Source organism: Cimex lectularius, unplaced genomic scaffold, assembly GCF_000648675.2.
Source record: "Cimex lectularius strain Harlan isolate CLEC.00 unplaced genomic scaffold, Clec_2.1 scaffold235, whole genome shotgun sequence".
NCBI classification, from domain to species: Eukaryota; Metazoa; Arthropoda; class Insecta; order Hemiptera; family Cimicidae; genus Cimex; species Cimex lectularius.
In genome coordinates, this window is record NW_019392839.1 from 750,602 (window position 1) to 766,488 (window position 15,887).

At 36.2% G+C, this 15,887-nt stretch overlaps 1 protein-coding gene across 17 annotated transcripts in view; it reads right to left on the bottom strand.

Annotated features, from left to right (window-relative positions):
* LOC106670692 (peripheral-type benzodiazepine receptor-associated protein 1) overlaps window positions 1-9,869 on the bottom strand; it is a 166,166-nt gene extending 156,297 nt beyond the window's left edge. For all 17 annotated transcript variants that reach the window (XM_024228631.1, XM_024228636.1, XM_024228632.1 and 14 more), the window contains exon 1: window positions 9,813-9,869. The gene's annotated coding sequence lies outside the window, so the exon portion shown is untranslated. The remainder of the gene's footprint in view (window positions 1-9,812) is intronic.
* Between the last annotated feature and the right edge of the window lie 6,018 nt (window positions 9,870-15,887).

Here is a 15,887-nt window from a genome sequence, read left to right on the forward strand (position 1 = left end):
TCTTTGGCCAATGCATAAAGTAAGGTCAGGAAAAAAAAAAAAAAGAAGAGAGTTTATTGCATGGGTAACTAAAATGAGTAGTTTTAAATACTTTTCATGATCCAGGTCCAAAATTGTGTTGGAAGATCAATTCAAGTAAATGATAAAAATTGTAATGTTTATAAGCACTCTGCAAAAGTTTTTGTAAATTTTATCAGTGTGGTTTTTCCAATTTTTCCCTCTTTGAACTGGTCACGCTTTGTTTTTATTTATATGTAAGGTATTGGTGCAATGAAAACGTTAGTGTTACGAGCGGGATTCGAACACATGACCTTCGGCTAACTACGCCGGCTGCTCTGCCACTTGAGCTATCGTGACTTCGATATTTAGGAATTTATACTTCGTTTTACTTATTAAATCCATTATATTTAATGGTCTGTTGACCAAATTACTTGTTTCAACTAATGAATCTTTTTATGTAAAAAGATTAAAATTGAATATACATAAAAATACATAAAAAGATTAATTAATTGAAAGAGGTTATTTGGTCAGTCCGACCACGAAATATAATGGATTTTTATTTATACCTTTCTTTACTATTATAAAATTTGTTAGGTGGTATAGGTCATGGTTTTGACCAGAAATTTCCTTTTAATTGTATGTCTAATCACACTTTTTGTTAAAAATTTAATTTTATGTTGCAAATAAAGGCTCTTATTACTATTATTATACTATTTTTTGTCATTGTGAGAAGGAGCCCTTAAAGAATGATTCTGATTTCTTTTCAAAAATTGGCCATACGAAATGATTTTTCTTGTGCAGTGTGGTGAATGATTAAAGTACTATTGGCAGAGAAGTTCGAAGTTTTCAAGCATCCCGGAACAATGATTTGTTCCGAGTTGTTAACGAGTTGTTATATAATGTTTGCTCAACTATAAATATAATAAGTTATTGGGATGCGATTAAAAAAATCCCATGTCAAATCCTTACATATTAAATATGAAAGTCACAAAGGGAGCCCAGAGGAAAAAGGCGCGGCGTTCTTTCCAAGGGCATACCAATAATCAAGTGATTTATGTCTAAAGATAAAAAATTCACAAAGAAGGGTTGAGAGATTACAAGAAGGAAATTAAACGCGAAGTACCTTAATGGCTTAGGAAAATGATCACAAGAGAGCTTGTTATTATGGCTCGTTTACGAATAGGATATGTCAAAGTAACTCGTTGAAGACACGATCGATCATCGTCTTTCTACATCCACTTTTTCCTTTTATTTGTTCTTATCATGGTTTTTGATGTTGGTCATTCTTTGGATGAAAGGCTAAGTTTCTAGTTAAGTTACAGTTAAATAAGTTCCTAGACGCGACAGACTCGTGGCTCATATTTCACGCCGCGTTTTGTACTGTGCTTCGTTGTATATCATTCCTTCCCGAGATGTACATTCTGTTCCGTCTGTTTTCAACGATTTTATTGTAGAACTCTCGGATTCTTGATATCCAAAATTTTAAATATTTCAGATCCGTTATGTACAGCGTGGGAAGTTGGAGTGGTAAAAAAGGACCTTAAAGTGCATGTAGCAGAGAATGGAGAAGAGAAGAAATCAGGGATGAAAGGATTAAGGAATCGGGATCTGATACCTAGCTTAAATCTGTTAACTTTCACTAACTTAAGTTTTATTGCAGAATTATTCATGTTTCCACGTTTAATAAACTTAAAGAGCAATCAAATTTTAAATTATAACTCACATGTATAAACTTATCTAACTTAAAAATAAATAAACAGTTGTGATGACCTTCGTTCTGCACGGGAGTGTTTTGAGGATCGAGATAACATCATTTCTATTTATTCAGAAGAAAAGACGTATTTTTTTTTTTACTTTTTTTTACGAGGGATCGCAACAGTAGAGGTTATATCAACCCTCGTGGTGCCGGTGTTTAAAAAAAAAGCCCATTTGTACGTATGTCCGGTTCGAATGGAGGGCCACTGGATTCGAACCCAGGACCTTCACCTTACAGTGATGAGCGCCGTGTCAACGCCTAAACCGTTGCGGCTACCGACGTCCCTTCGTATTTTATTTCTATACTATTTAAAAATTAAATTTTTTATCTTTTTCAATTTCGGTCCTGGTCAGTAAAATGGCCACGGAGATCAGTGGGCAGAGTTCCTCCGTCAAAACGAACGTGAATATAATGGACTTGGAAATAAATATGACAAATGAGCGAGGTGAAAAAAAGCGATTTGCAGTTAAGAATGAATAATGAATAAAAGAGGTCGAAATAATAGCCAAGAATTTTTATATAGGTCGAAGGATAAAGGGCCATATCACGTATAACTGTGGGGGAATGTGAATAACCAAAATAAAGGTATAAATAAATATAAATAAAAGTATAAAGGTGTTTACATCCGATGAGTGTTGGTAAATTATTATTGGATAAGCAACCAAAACTAAGAAATAATTAATCTTTTTACGTAAGGTTTTGGTTGAAATGAATAAGCTAGTGCCACGAGCGGGATTCGAACCCACGACCTGCCACTCGGACACCAACTCATCTCAGCCTACAACCGTTCGAATTATCCCTCTTTTTGCCATTTTTCAATTATGACAATTATGATGCATGCAATGTGCATGGATTATATACATTTTTAAGTTACTAGCAATAAGTTTGAAACTCTCCCGTCTCGTCTCTTGTGGAAAATAAGTGGTTAACATGATATATTTTCCCACCACCTATCAATAATAGCTTAATCAACGGACTTTCAAGAAAATAAAACTCACTAAGTTCGTCCATTTTTCTGGGAGGCAGAAACGTACTATCTGAAAACGCGCACATTGTAACCACCTTGTTCTGACGAGAATTTCGGACGTACTCGTCAGAACTCGCATCCATAGTAACCGTAGCCTAAGTCGCAGTGGAAAAAAGTTGGAACTTCTTACTTGACCCCAGTTCTCGTGTAGTATCGTAGGATAAGTATTTACAGAACTGGAGTTCAGGGTAATTGTACACGCATGCATGGGAACCGTGGAGGGCACTTGAAGTCTGATAAGTATAGAATATCTGACAGGAATTCCAAGCGGAAATTATTAAATTCTTTGAGTCTTTGAAGTAGATGAAACGTTTTTGTTCTTAAAAAAAAAGACGAACTTTAACAAGGTTGACTGGAGGCGGAGAAGAGACCAGCTATGAAAAGGAGGCGTCGCAGTAATCGAAGTCGACAGATTGGATGGATCATTTCTTTGTCAAAATAGGTCAAGCGAACAATACATCTTGCGGCGGGGGTTTCAGTATACTGCAAGGTAGGGTAAGGTAATACTGTTAGTGTGCAAATTACCGTATCCTCCTACTCTCAGTTCAGTATCGGCTAATGGGATTTGCAGGGTCCGCCAACTTTAGTTACCCGTTTATTCAATATTACACCGGCGGTGTCCGAAACGTATATTGTTATTGGTGGCGGAAATACTCGTTCTTCGATGGTACAAATAACAGAAATAAGGGTGGCATAATTACGAGAAAACGGAATGAACGCTTCGGAAAAATTCGAGGAATTCTATTGTCGCTAAATAACGATCGATATGATCCTTGACCTTATCACTGGAATTAAAAGACGGGTTTTTCATAAAGACAAAGGGAAACAACGTAATAATTCGATCCGGCTAAATGTCTGGTAATCCGATTCGAGTAAATTTAACATTCGGTTTAAACTGTGCAAATGGCATGGGAAATCTTGTCATTTTGGAAACACTTTTGGGCCAAAGTGCGCCTAATCGTCCAGCATGTAAAGAATGGCAGCTCGGTGTGTTCCATTAATTGAAGGGTGCAATTCCTTTGCTCCACAAAGAGCGCGTAAGAATGACACCCAATATGAGTATGGCAGTGTATACGGGTGCCCGGTTTCCATTCTTGGAGGAAACGGAGTTGTTCTATTGTATAAATACTGATAGTGTAGTGACCGTAGCGTGTGTTGAGAAGGAATTTGTTACCATGAAGGTGTAGTGTGACAGGGGCGACGGCAGAAAATTGAGTTCCCATCTACCATCAATTAGGTTAGTTACATAAGAGCAGTAAAGTGGTGGAGGAATATAGAGAAGATGTAAGATCAATATGATCATAAATGTTTGTCTTTATAAATTAAATAATAATTATACTGTGATTAATATAACCTACATAAATAGGGACGCCGGTTTTCGTCTCGTCTTCACGGATGGGCTAAAGACCAGCGAACGAGCGTCCACTTAATGGTCGCCCCATCGCATGTAGTGTCTACACAGCTGAATTCGATGGGCACGGACTTAGAGGTGATTCGAGTCGATGGTGGGTCTGGTGAACCTGGTCTGCACCGACTAACGCGGTTACCACTATCCATCGACCCTCTCGTTGTGCGAATTTTTGAGAGATACCGCTGGAGGGTCTCAATAAAACGGTGGTTCTTGTCCGGGCACCCGGGGAAAGGGATAGCGATAAAAGAGGCGGCCACAAGGACTTCTGCACCTCGACCTGAGTAGATCTATTGCGCTTCTCTGGTATTTTTATAAGCGTATTGGCAACATGACAGCAACTAAAAGCGAGAACAGGCACACAACAACTACTACTAATTTACTAAAAATGTGATGTATTTTTCTCCCACCAGCAACGTAATAAATACAACACTTAAGAATTAAGTGTAATTACAGTTATACAAATAGAAAAGCACCTATTCAGCCAAATATTCGAATGAGAAAATCGGGATATTTATATTACTCGAATTCTTGTAAAAACCTCACCTGTAAAAGTGAAAGAAAGTAAGCCCTTAGTTTTTAAAGCTTTGTTTGGAACCCATTTAAAACAATATAAATGGGTTTTGATTGTCGGTCTTATCCTTTAAAATGGGCGTTTTAAAACGCACACTGACGTCAATTATTTTCCATCCCTTGAGCGCAGGAATGAATTAATAATCGTGCGGACTTTTTTGTGAATTTTTTCCCCTCTTGAGGTCAACTTGATTATGCTAACGACTGCATGCACAGTATTTAAAATTATCGCGCATTTAAAATAGCCTTTTTACAAAAGAAAATTATGAGATAAACATACACTTTATGTTAAATTTTAAAAAGTCAGCCTTTAATCGATGTTTTAGTACTTTATATATATTTTCTACTTATAGCTATGTATCTACAGCGATTATAATTGGAAAACTGATTATTCCTCCCATGCATATACAGCATTTATTGCAAAATAAACTTTATTCAAGTTGTTATTATTAATGAACATATTTGATGATAAGCAGTCACACATGGAAGCAGTCGAGGTCACGTTGGTCGCTTAAGGTAGAGAGCGGCGGATAGGTAAATTCTACTAATTGGAAGAGCAGTTGAAGCGTTACTATGTGCTTTCAACCCGAAGGGTTGTCATTCCCCGATGTGCAGACCCTAGGGAGTCTATGCCTCACGGGAGTTCACCTACCCATGTGCCAAGTGTCGTGTCTAAACTCTTCGAAAAGTTACTATTAAAACGAATAAAACACATCGTTGAAAAAAAGAAAATCATTCCTGACCACCAATTTGGATTCCGAACAAGGCACTCAACAATAGACCAAATTCACCGAGTAACAGACGTAATAGAAAAATCTCTCGAAGAAAAACAAATTTGTTCTGCTATCTTCCTTGATGTCTCACAACCTTTTGGCACGAAGGACTCATCAGTAAACTAAAAGGTATGCTACCAAAGCAGTATGTCGATATTATCAGTTCCTACCTAACTGACAGACTGTTTAGAGTCAAACAAGAAGATCAATATTCAAAATTAAAAACAATAAATGCAGGAGTGCCACAAGGTAGCATATTAGGTCCACTGCTTTACTTGTTATACACCAGTGATTTTCCGAAAATAGATGGAGTAAAAATTGCAACGTTTGCAGATGACACAGCGGTGATATCACTAGGACCGACTATCACCCACTCAACCAAAATCCTCCAAAATGCATGTAATAAGATAAACGAATGGACAAAAAAATGGAAAATCAAGCTAAATCAACATAAATCAGTTCATCTAATCTTTACAAACAAAAAGGTGGACCATGTTCCGTCGCTCACAATCGATGGAACTACTATACCATACAGCAATACAGCTAAATATCTGGGAATGACCTTAGATGCCAAGCTGAGATGGAAAGAACACGTGAAGAAAAAAAGGACAGAAATAGGTTTAAGGTATAGACAACTATACTGGTTGATAGGACGTGGCTCCAATCTTGCTATACAAAATAAAATATTATTATATAAACAAGTCATAAAGCCTATGTGGACATATGGTATTCAACTATGGGGTTGTACCAAACACAGCAATATCAAAATCATACAAACACTCCAAAATAAAATCTTACGTAACATGGTCAATGCACCTTGGTACATAAGGAATAAGGACTTACATAGGGATCTTAAGATCCCTGAAGTCACGGCGGAAATACAAAGATTTGCCGCCAAACACCAGGCTCGCCTCAGCCAGCACGAGAATGTGGAAGCGACCAAACTCTTACATAACCGAAACATGGTCAGAAGATTAAAAAGAACAAAGCCATATGAACTTGTGTAGTTAAAAGTGAATTGTGAATTGTGAATAGTGAAATGTAAATCTTATTGTACCAATGGGTTTATAAGACTGTAAACATTTATTTATTCTATAATATTATTGTAAAATTAATGGTTGGTCTAATAAGACCAGTTTTAATAAAAACATTTAATTAAAAAAAAAATTTCTGCAATTTTAGGAAAGAATTCACGCGATGATGTTTTGTAAATTGTCCTCTCCAGCCAATAAAAAGAAATTCGACTTAAAAACAATCCGCAATGGAAAAGAAAATTTCATATACATGCTTCTATAAATGAAAAAAAACTTATGCTATGAATAATATAGATGTTAATAAAAATAGTAGTCATACATATAGTAATAATTTTGTTTCATTTTGGGCCTTGATTGTCGTCAGACGCCAAAAGATCGTCAAACACATAACCACGAAAGCAGTGGTTAAGCATAATTTAAAATCGACCGGGAATCGCTGAAGGGTGGACGGTTATATCTTCCCCTTTTTCGTCAGAACGGTTCACCGCTCGCTCAGTAAACTGGGTTAACTCTTTTGATCAGCTCGTAAGCGTCTTTGGAGTTCTCAGACACACAATATTTTTTAGGCAATATTTTTTCTCTGCCCTACTCATATAGTTAGTATACCTTCTGCTTACAAGAAAACGGCCATGTATATCAGGAGAGAAATCAATGAAAACTGTTTCAGCACATTAAGCAAACATATAAATATAAAAAATATTAACCATGTTAAATTAATATGTAATTTGTAAACGTAAATAGCATTCAGAACAGCACGACGATTTATTATCAGAGGGTTAAGCCAGTTGTGCACGAACCCCTCTCGACTTCGGCATAAAACTGTCCTTCAAAGGACAGTTACTGAAGATGTTCGTGAGTCCCCGAGAACGGACAAGAACCCTCACTCCCATTTATAACACGTTTGGTTCGCTGTATAGGGCCAAGCATCACCGGGGAAGAAAATGAGATTCTTGATAGGTTCCCAGTATGTATTATATCGATAAGAGTTTCGGAAGTAGTAGTAAGATTTAATCCCAGATCATGTATGACTCTTATGAAGAACTTTACCCAATGACAATCCTGTTTCGGCTTTGACAGGACAGGCTTATCTTCCCTTCAAGAGAGAAGGTGGACCAAGCCTCATCACAAGTCACTTGGTTCACGCACACAAGGCAGAAAGTTGACGCAGGATTTGAACCCTGACTTTGCTTATAAAATTAGAATATTAAAGGTTGATATCTGATAATATCGAGATAATCTGAGATGCAAACCTTCTTGGACATCAAGGACATAAAAGATAAAAGAGAAAGGTACTTACAAAAGGTAAATAAAATTATCTATTGTACATGTCTAGTCAATGATTTATAATATATGTAATTATTAGTAAATAGCTTGTTTATTAAGTTATTAATGTATGTATCTCCTGAAGTAAATTAATTCTAGTCAAACAAAGGCGCTGTGTCCTAAGCCTATTGTACTTATTATTTCTTTATCTTACTGCAAATGGTTTTTATAATTATTTTTCACCATTGTTCTTTATTTCTTTAGGCCAAATTAGCAAAAATTGTAAATATATTTAAGTCCTCTGCCACAAGGATGAATAAAGTCCTAGACAATTCCCCTTTTATTCACTATTTTACAAAATTTATGTAAAATTATCTATTAAATAAATTTCAATTCGAAATTCCAAATTACTGACTGGTCTAAACCCCAAAATGACGCTGTACACCTGTGTCCTAAAACCAATGTTGACATATGGGAAGGTGGTGTGGTGGACCTAAATTCTTTAGGCCAAAGGAATAAGGCTATTAAGTGGCACTCAAAGACAAGGTTGCTTCAGTGTCACTGGTGCCATGAAGCTATGTTAAACCTCTCACCACTCACTTCACATTTTAACCCAAGGATAAGCCAGAGCAGCAGCCCATTCTAGGCATGCCAATTGATGCCATTACTCCAAAGTACAACTTTACCAAAAAAGTACAAAGTACTGATACCAGAACGAGAAGAATGGGCCAAAGGAACACCACTAAAGGCAACTTCCTACTGGTATACTGACGGCTCTAAAACCGACAACGGTACGGGAGCTGGAGTCTTCGGGATGAACCCCAACACCGAACTGACGGTAAACCTAGGCAAGTATGCAGCTGTTGTCCTGTCTGAAATCATAGCGATTGAACAATGTGTCAGATAAATAAAAAGGCGAATATTCCCGGAAGATAGCCATTTTCACTGACAGCCACGTGGCTCTTAAGACCTTAGACTCATGCGAGGCGAAGGCAAAGAGGGTTTGGAAATGCATGGAGGCCCTGACGGAAGTCAGCGACACTAACGACTCGCCGTCATGGGTAAGCATGGGTACAAAAGATTGTCATGTAAGCCATAAAGGGAGCCAACATGGACTCTCTGGGCCTAGAACCCTACTGTGGCCTAAGCAGCCTGCCACAAAAGAGGACACATCGTAAAATGGATCCTTAATGAGTCCAAAACCTGGTGGAACAATACCACTGGTATAAGGCACGCGAAGAGATTCATAGAAGGACCATACGCAAAACTTACTAAATAATTAGAAGAAATAGAAGGAAGGCAACCGCAACCGAACCAGGATTTTGGTGGGACTCCTGACAGGAACTGCCACTTAAGAAAGCACATGCACCTGTAACACATGTACAGACAGAAGAAACACTGTTTAGATACTGCCAGGAAGAGGAAGAAACCGCAGAACACATTTTACGTTTTTGTGAAGGTCTATGTAGGTGCAGGTTCTTGCAACTAAAACAAGAAAAACCACAAGCAAGAGTGGAGTGGCTGGTTAATAGCCTGAAGCTGGTCAGTGAGTTATAAAAAACAGGGGAGCACAATAGATCTACTCAGGTTGAGGTACAGCAGGCCTTGTGGCCGCCTCTTTTATTCCTATCTGCCTATTCCCTAGATAATATACAATTCTAGTCAAAAAAATGCACTATGTCCTAAGCCTATTGTACTTATAATTTATTTAATCTTACTGCAAGTGGTTTTTATGATAATTTTTCACCACATTTTATTTAGGCCAAATCAGCAAAAAAATATAAATGTATTTCAGTCCTCTGCCACAAGGATGTATAATGTCCCTATAATGTCCTACATTTCACTTTTTTTTTCACTTTTTTACAAAATGTATGTAAAATTATCTATTAAATAAACTCCAATTCCAAATCCCAAATTACTTACTGGACAACTTTACAAGTCTAATAATACATGAAAATTAATAATATTTGAGACTCACCGGCTGAAATTGTCGCCAACTCTGATTGGATGTTATGACCTGAAATCAAAGAATGTTAATTGTAACGACATGGATTAAGAATGTCGGCAGTGCAAGTTTCCAAATCAGGCGTTTGGAGGAAGTAATAAAGAAAATTCAGGCATCGAAAAGTTGTGTAATTTGTCCTGTCCCACCCGCCCTGTTTAGGTCGACACCCCCACCCGATGCCGTCAAGAACCTTACTTTGACTCTCCGCCCACCCACGGAACATGATTCAAAGATATTGTACATCCTACATGAAATATTGACCAATAAAGTTTCCAGAGCGGTTGAGGAGCCGTTTGGTTGTTTCCGTACTGTTTTCAGTAGCGTATCCAAGGGGGGGGGGGTTAAAAGGGGAATTCACGCCCACGCCCTGGAGCCAAGTGAAGATGTTGTGTTACATGTAATATTTCTTAGTTTAGCCTTAATTAAGCGAAGAGGCTTATATTTCACAATTATAAAACCTTGATCTGTTACCTCTGATAAACCTTCCCAAAATTAAATCAGTTTCTTCTTAACTTGTCACGCTTTGGCTTTGTTTTCCACCGGTTCGATACTTCGAACATTGTGTTATCAAGAAACCTGTAAGCTGATACTGAATTTTAGGTAGATTTCTTTCCAAAATCTAGCGCTCTCTAGCGGCCGCATTTTTGTTCTCATAGCAATGAAATTTGGCAGGGTGGTAAAGAATCCTATAATGACAGTTGGAGTTGTTTTTCAGCCAAATCGACTGGGAGTCGCAGAGTTATAGGCGATGAAAGTAAAAAATTCAATCAAAATTTGTGCCATTTTTCTCTCGCACAACAGCTTGGTTTGTTTAACTTCACACCCTCCTAGCAACGCCCCTCGTTATTGGATTTTGGCATTTTTGGTACAGTTTTTAAGCTGGATTCTTCCTGTAACTTTTAAGCTCGGTTTGGCTCAAATCCAAGAAGTATTTTAAATGTTTGGGGTATTCACGATATTTGTTAGATGTTAACTCGTGTCCGGTAAGATCGTGAACACCCCTTCTTTTCTTAGCATGCTAAACGTTAATTTTTAGCGATTGGTAGAACCATGAATAAAGCTATAACAGTCCTTGAAGGCTTGTTGGTGTTTGTTTTGGTTTTATTTTGTGTTTAATTGTAAGATGCCAAAAGTTAATGAAAAAGGAAAATTGATCAACTCTTTCATTCAAAATGCCCATTCAATTTGATTGTTTTTAGAGCCTAAACGAGCTTTTCCTCGCTTCTCCTTGCATAAATATTTCCAATAGTGGTAGGTTTAACAGAGTTTGTAGTGCACCTGTAGGGGTTGTTTTCATTGCCCCTGTGATACATAGGTTTGCCAGGGGTTTGGGTAGCTTTTGCCGAGCTTTGGTCCACCAGTTTAGTGTGCCATATATAAATCCCCGTTATGCCAAGCACCATTGATCTACCATGTCGAGTGCTTTTGGGTTAGCTTTAATGAAGAGGCGAATTTTCCTCCGACTGGTATAACAATGTCATCTGCACAGCCTTGGGATTCCGCTTTCATTTAGTTTGCTTATGAGGCCGTCCACTGCCCAATCCACAGCAGAGGCTAGAGTACTCCTCTCACCACCACTGATTCTACTTTTCTCGTGTAACATTGAGCCCTGAACTTTTCTACTTTTTGGCATCGATTCTATCCAATCTACAGCAGGTTCTGGTATAGTACGGATGATGTAGTGTTTCCAGGAAGTAGGGAAATAAAAATGGAGAAATGAATTACAAATGTAAGTGATGAGGACTATAGGGGTATTCACGATGTTTGTAAGATGTTAACTCGTTTTAACTCGAATAGAGAATTGTCCAGTAAGATCGTGAACGCCTCCTTCTTTTCTTAGCATGTTAAACGTTACTTTTTCCACAATGCTGCACGTGGGGATTGGTAGAACCAAAAATAAAGCTATAACAGTCCTCGAAGGCTTGTTGTTGCTTGTTTTGATTTTGTTTTCTGATAAATTGTAAGATGCCGTGAGTAAAATAGGAAAATTAATAACTATTTCATTCACTCGAAAAGTACTAACAAATGACACGCTTCAATTCGTGCCGACATACCTAACTTCTACCCTAACCTCTGACAGCCTACAACTTTATCTGATAGGGGATGTATCTATTATGAATGAGAGTATAAGGACAGGTCAGAAATTAACAAAAGAAATGTATTGGTCTGATTTAATTAATGAGTATTTAAGTATAAAAATAAGTATGAACAAAAAACAGCTGTTAAATTTATGGCTGCCATGTTGGTTACCTACACCCTAACGGATCGCAATGTGACTACATTTTCGACCTAACCTAACATTCTCCTGGGCCTGTTAGATCGAGCAATGTTAACGAGGCGATTCTAACAAGTCTACGTCATCATTTTTCTCGATCTAACAGGCCTAACATAGTTAACAGGGTTAACACAAAGATCGTTAATACCCCTTATTGCTTTTTTCGGGAGATGTTTTAGAATGTTAGTGTCATGTCATAAAATCCAGGAATTTTTCAAGTTTGGGGTGTTTTATAGCAAACTTTTATTATGTCTAACTATATAATCCGATTATTGTTTATTCATCGGCAAAATATAATTCATTTTATGACAAAAAAAAACTGTATGAATAGAAATTATATAAACAAAGAAATATGTAATTAAATTTTATTTTCCAATGATTCCTAAACACATTGCTTCATAGTCGTGCAATTGGAAATTAAATAATTAATGTTAACTAATGAAACTGAAACATTAATTAACAAAAATAAATGTTAAAAATAAATCAGGAAGAGTAAAAAGTTGACAACCGGTTGAAAAGTTCAAATATTCACACGTTTGTTCTTGTTTAAACATTCTGTTAATTTGTATAATTTTGTAATGTCCGCTTTCCTTAATAACATCTTAAAACAAAAATATTTTTCTATCATTTGCAAAATGAAATCTTTGACTCGAATAAAATAATAATACAAACGACCCTTATAAGTATAATCGTGAGGAAAAGAAAGAAGTAATGGCTCAGCTTTTCATATAAATTGCGCCTGTCATAAAAGAAGAGGAGAAGTCTCTTCGTGATGGCTCTTTTTTAAGAAAGATGAAAAGAACGTGGATAGAATAGGGGTGATGATCTGTTGAACGATGCTGGAATTAGGTTAGTCCAATATCACATCTCTGTACACCTTTTACGTTTTATTCGAATACAACATCAACTATAATAATAAAAATCGGATTCGTTTCGGTTTGAAAAGGGCTTTTTTTATAGGCTTCTCAACTTTTTCGCCCGACAAATAACAACCCGATCAACTCTTTTCAACTCCTTTGATTGCACATCCTACGAGTCTTTTCATGTTAATTGGATTTCGACGGATCAGATTATTTTCTTTTGCCGAAAGTGACATATCAGTTTCGAATGTTGATTTTATTTTGAGGAAAATAGTATATATATTTTTATAATAGTGTCGACCACAGTAACCTTATTTTTAGAAGGCAAAACATCAGCTTGGGGATCGCGGTAGTGGTAGCGTGATAGATTCTAGGCTCATAAACGCGGTCTTGGGTTCGGTTTACGCCATCTCACTTGGAATTTTCTATCATACACCCGCCTAAAAACACGCATATATCTTACGACTCCTTCTCTAGCTCACACGGAGTCGCGAATGATATCTCACAAGGGGACGGACCGGGTTGGTGTGTCACGGATTTAGACCAAACTTTCTTTGGTGATTCGACACTCCAAAATATCGGCCAGGTATTTGTTTGAGTTCGCCAACCAGTTCTTGAGAATTGGTTTTGGTTTCGCAAAAAAAATTTAAAATTTAAATTTTCTGTTTTTTAATGTTTACTCAAATCAACTATATGAATATATCATTTTACAGCTAATTTCATGTACATTGCAATAAAAATATAGAAAAAGCTATCAAAGTTTATCAAAAACCAAAAAATATCTAAAAACCGAAAATTTGTCTAGTAAATTAGGTCATAATTTTTTTTTCGTGAAACTAATAGGAAATTTCGTTTTATCATCTTTAAAGAATTTAGCTAATATTGTTTTTTTAATTGGTGGAGGGATTATCAATATTTCAATTATAATTTATTTGTAACCGAGTATTATTTTTAAATTTTCTTTCTTTAATTTATTAAATTAACAGTTTGCTCTACCCCCTCTACTCCCTAATTAGACGGTAGGTAACCGGCGGAGAGAGGGTAACAAAAACTGGGAGCAGAACTTTTAATTTGCAGAAATGAAGCTTTTTCCAAATCTAATTCCAGTCGCAATTAAATGATCATCAATCGTTATTTAGAGATTACAGAAATATTATTTTTGGTGTACTAGTTTCATTGTTGGTTAAAAACAAAAATGTTCTATGACGCAGAATATTCTAATTTGGTATGATTTAAAAAGGTAAATCAACAAAATAATGCTTTTCTGCCTATTTTAATAAATATTCTGTAAGCAAAGTAGGTCAGCAAATTGTCAAAACTTCTATTTGACCTCTAGGTTATAAAACCCTTAGATATCGACTTTCGCGGAAGTTAATTACGTTTTTAATTAATTTTTTGACTAGTAATTTTGACGACCTACTGCCTGACTCTCATGGTTGATAATTCGTTTAAAAAAATTGCATTTTATAACTATACAAACGTTTATATCCGATTATTATTATTTCCATTGAAAAAACGAGATCAATTCTTGACAAAAATATTTTTTTAAATTTTATGCATTTTCTTATAGAAGTCTTTTATATATTTTGATGGTACATACCTTATTAAAAGGCTGTTTTTTTCTTTCAAATGGTATATTTGACGTTAAAATCCTTTTAGCCGTTTCTGAATTAACGCCGTTTTAATCATATATTCTGTGTACGACCTCTTAAAAATGGGAAAAACTTTAGGAGTCAAATAATCGATAAATTTAAATTCAAACAAAAATTAATTAATTAAAAAAACCTCTCTCTAGGGATGCTAAAACGAAATTTCATATTAGTTTCACGAAAAAATTTTTATGACTTAGTTTACTTAAAAAATATTTGGTTTTTCGAATTTTTTTGGTTATTGATGAACTGTGATAGTTTTTACTATAATTTTAATGCAATTTACATAAAAAATTCTGCAAAATGATATATGCAATGATATATTGCAGGCGAAATAAAAGCATTTAAAAAAAAATGAAAATTTCAACTTTCAATTTTTTTGCGAAACCAGGGCCTATTCACAAGAAGTGGCGGATTAATGTCGATTTTTTGGAGTGTAGAATAACCAAAAAATGTTTGGTACAAATCTGTGACACACCAGCCTTGCCAGCAGAAGGCGCTGGTATCCTGGAGTCAATGTTCAACAAGTCATAAATATAATTTTTCTAGTAGGAAAATTTGATGACTGGTCAAAAGGTACAGAGAGTAGGACTAAGTCCGGAGTCCTCCTTTCTGCGTTCTTCAAGTTTTAAATCTCAGCGATTCCACTTTCCAACACTGAGCATTATTAAATCGATTATGTTTTAGTAATCTAATTGATCAAATTACTTCTTTCAATTAATTATTCTTTTTATGTAAGGTCTCGGTTGAGATGAAAAAGTTAGTGTCACGAGCGGGATTCGAACCCACGACCTTCAATACACCGCTGCTCTAACCACTTGAGCTATCGCGACTTCGATCCACTTGGACACCAACTCCCCATCTGAACCTACAACCTTTCCAATTTTCCCTATTTTTTGCCATTTTTCAACTGTCTTGTAATCAGGGTTCGATTCTCAGCGACTTATGAAGTAAGTGGCCAGGGGATCGAAGTCACGATAGCTCCAGTCATTAGAGCAGCGGTGTATTGGAGGTCGTTGGTTCGAATCCTGCTCGTGACACTAACTTTTTCATCTCAACCGAGACCTTACATAAAAAGAATAATTAATTGATTGAGCATTATTCTAGCTTTTATTTATTTATTTACATGTTATACCCAGTTAGAAGAAATCACAATGCTTACAGCTTAGCTCTGCGAGTTAAACAAAAATACGTGTTAATTTCTTTTTATTTTTATGTTGAATAAAAATCTTTATTTCACGTGACAAGTTCTCAAAAATGGTTG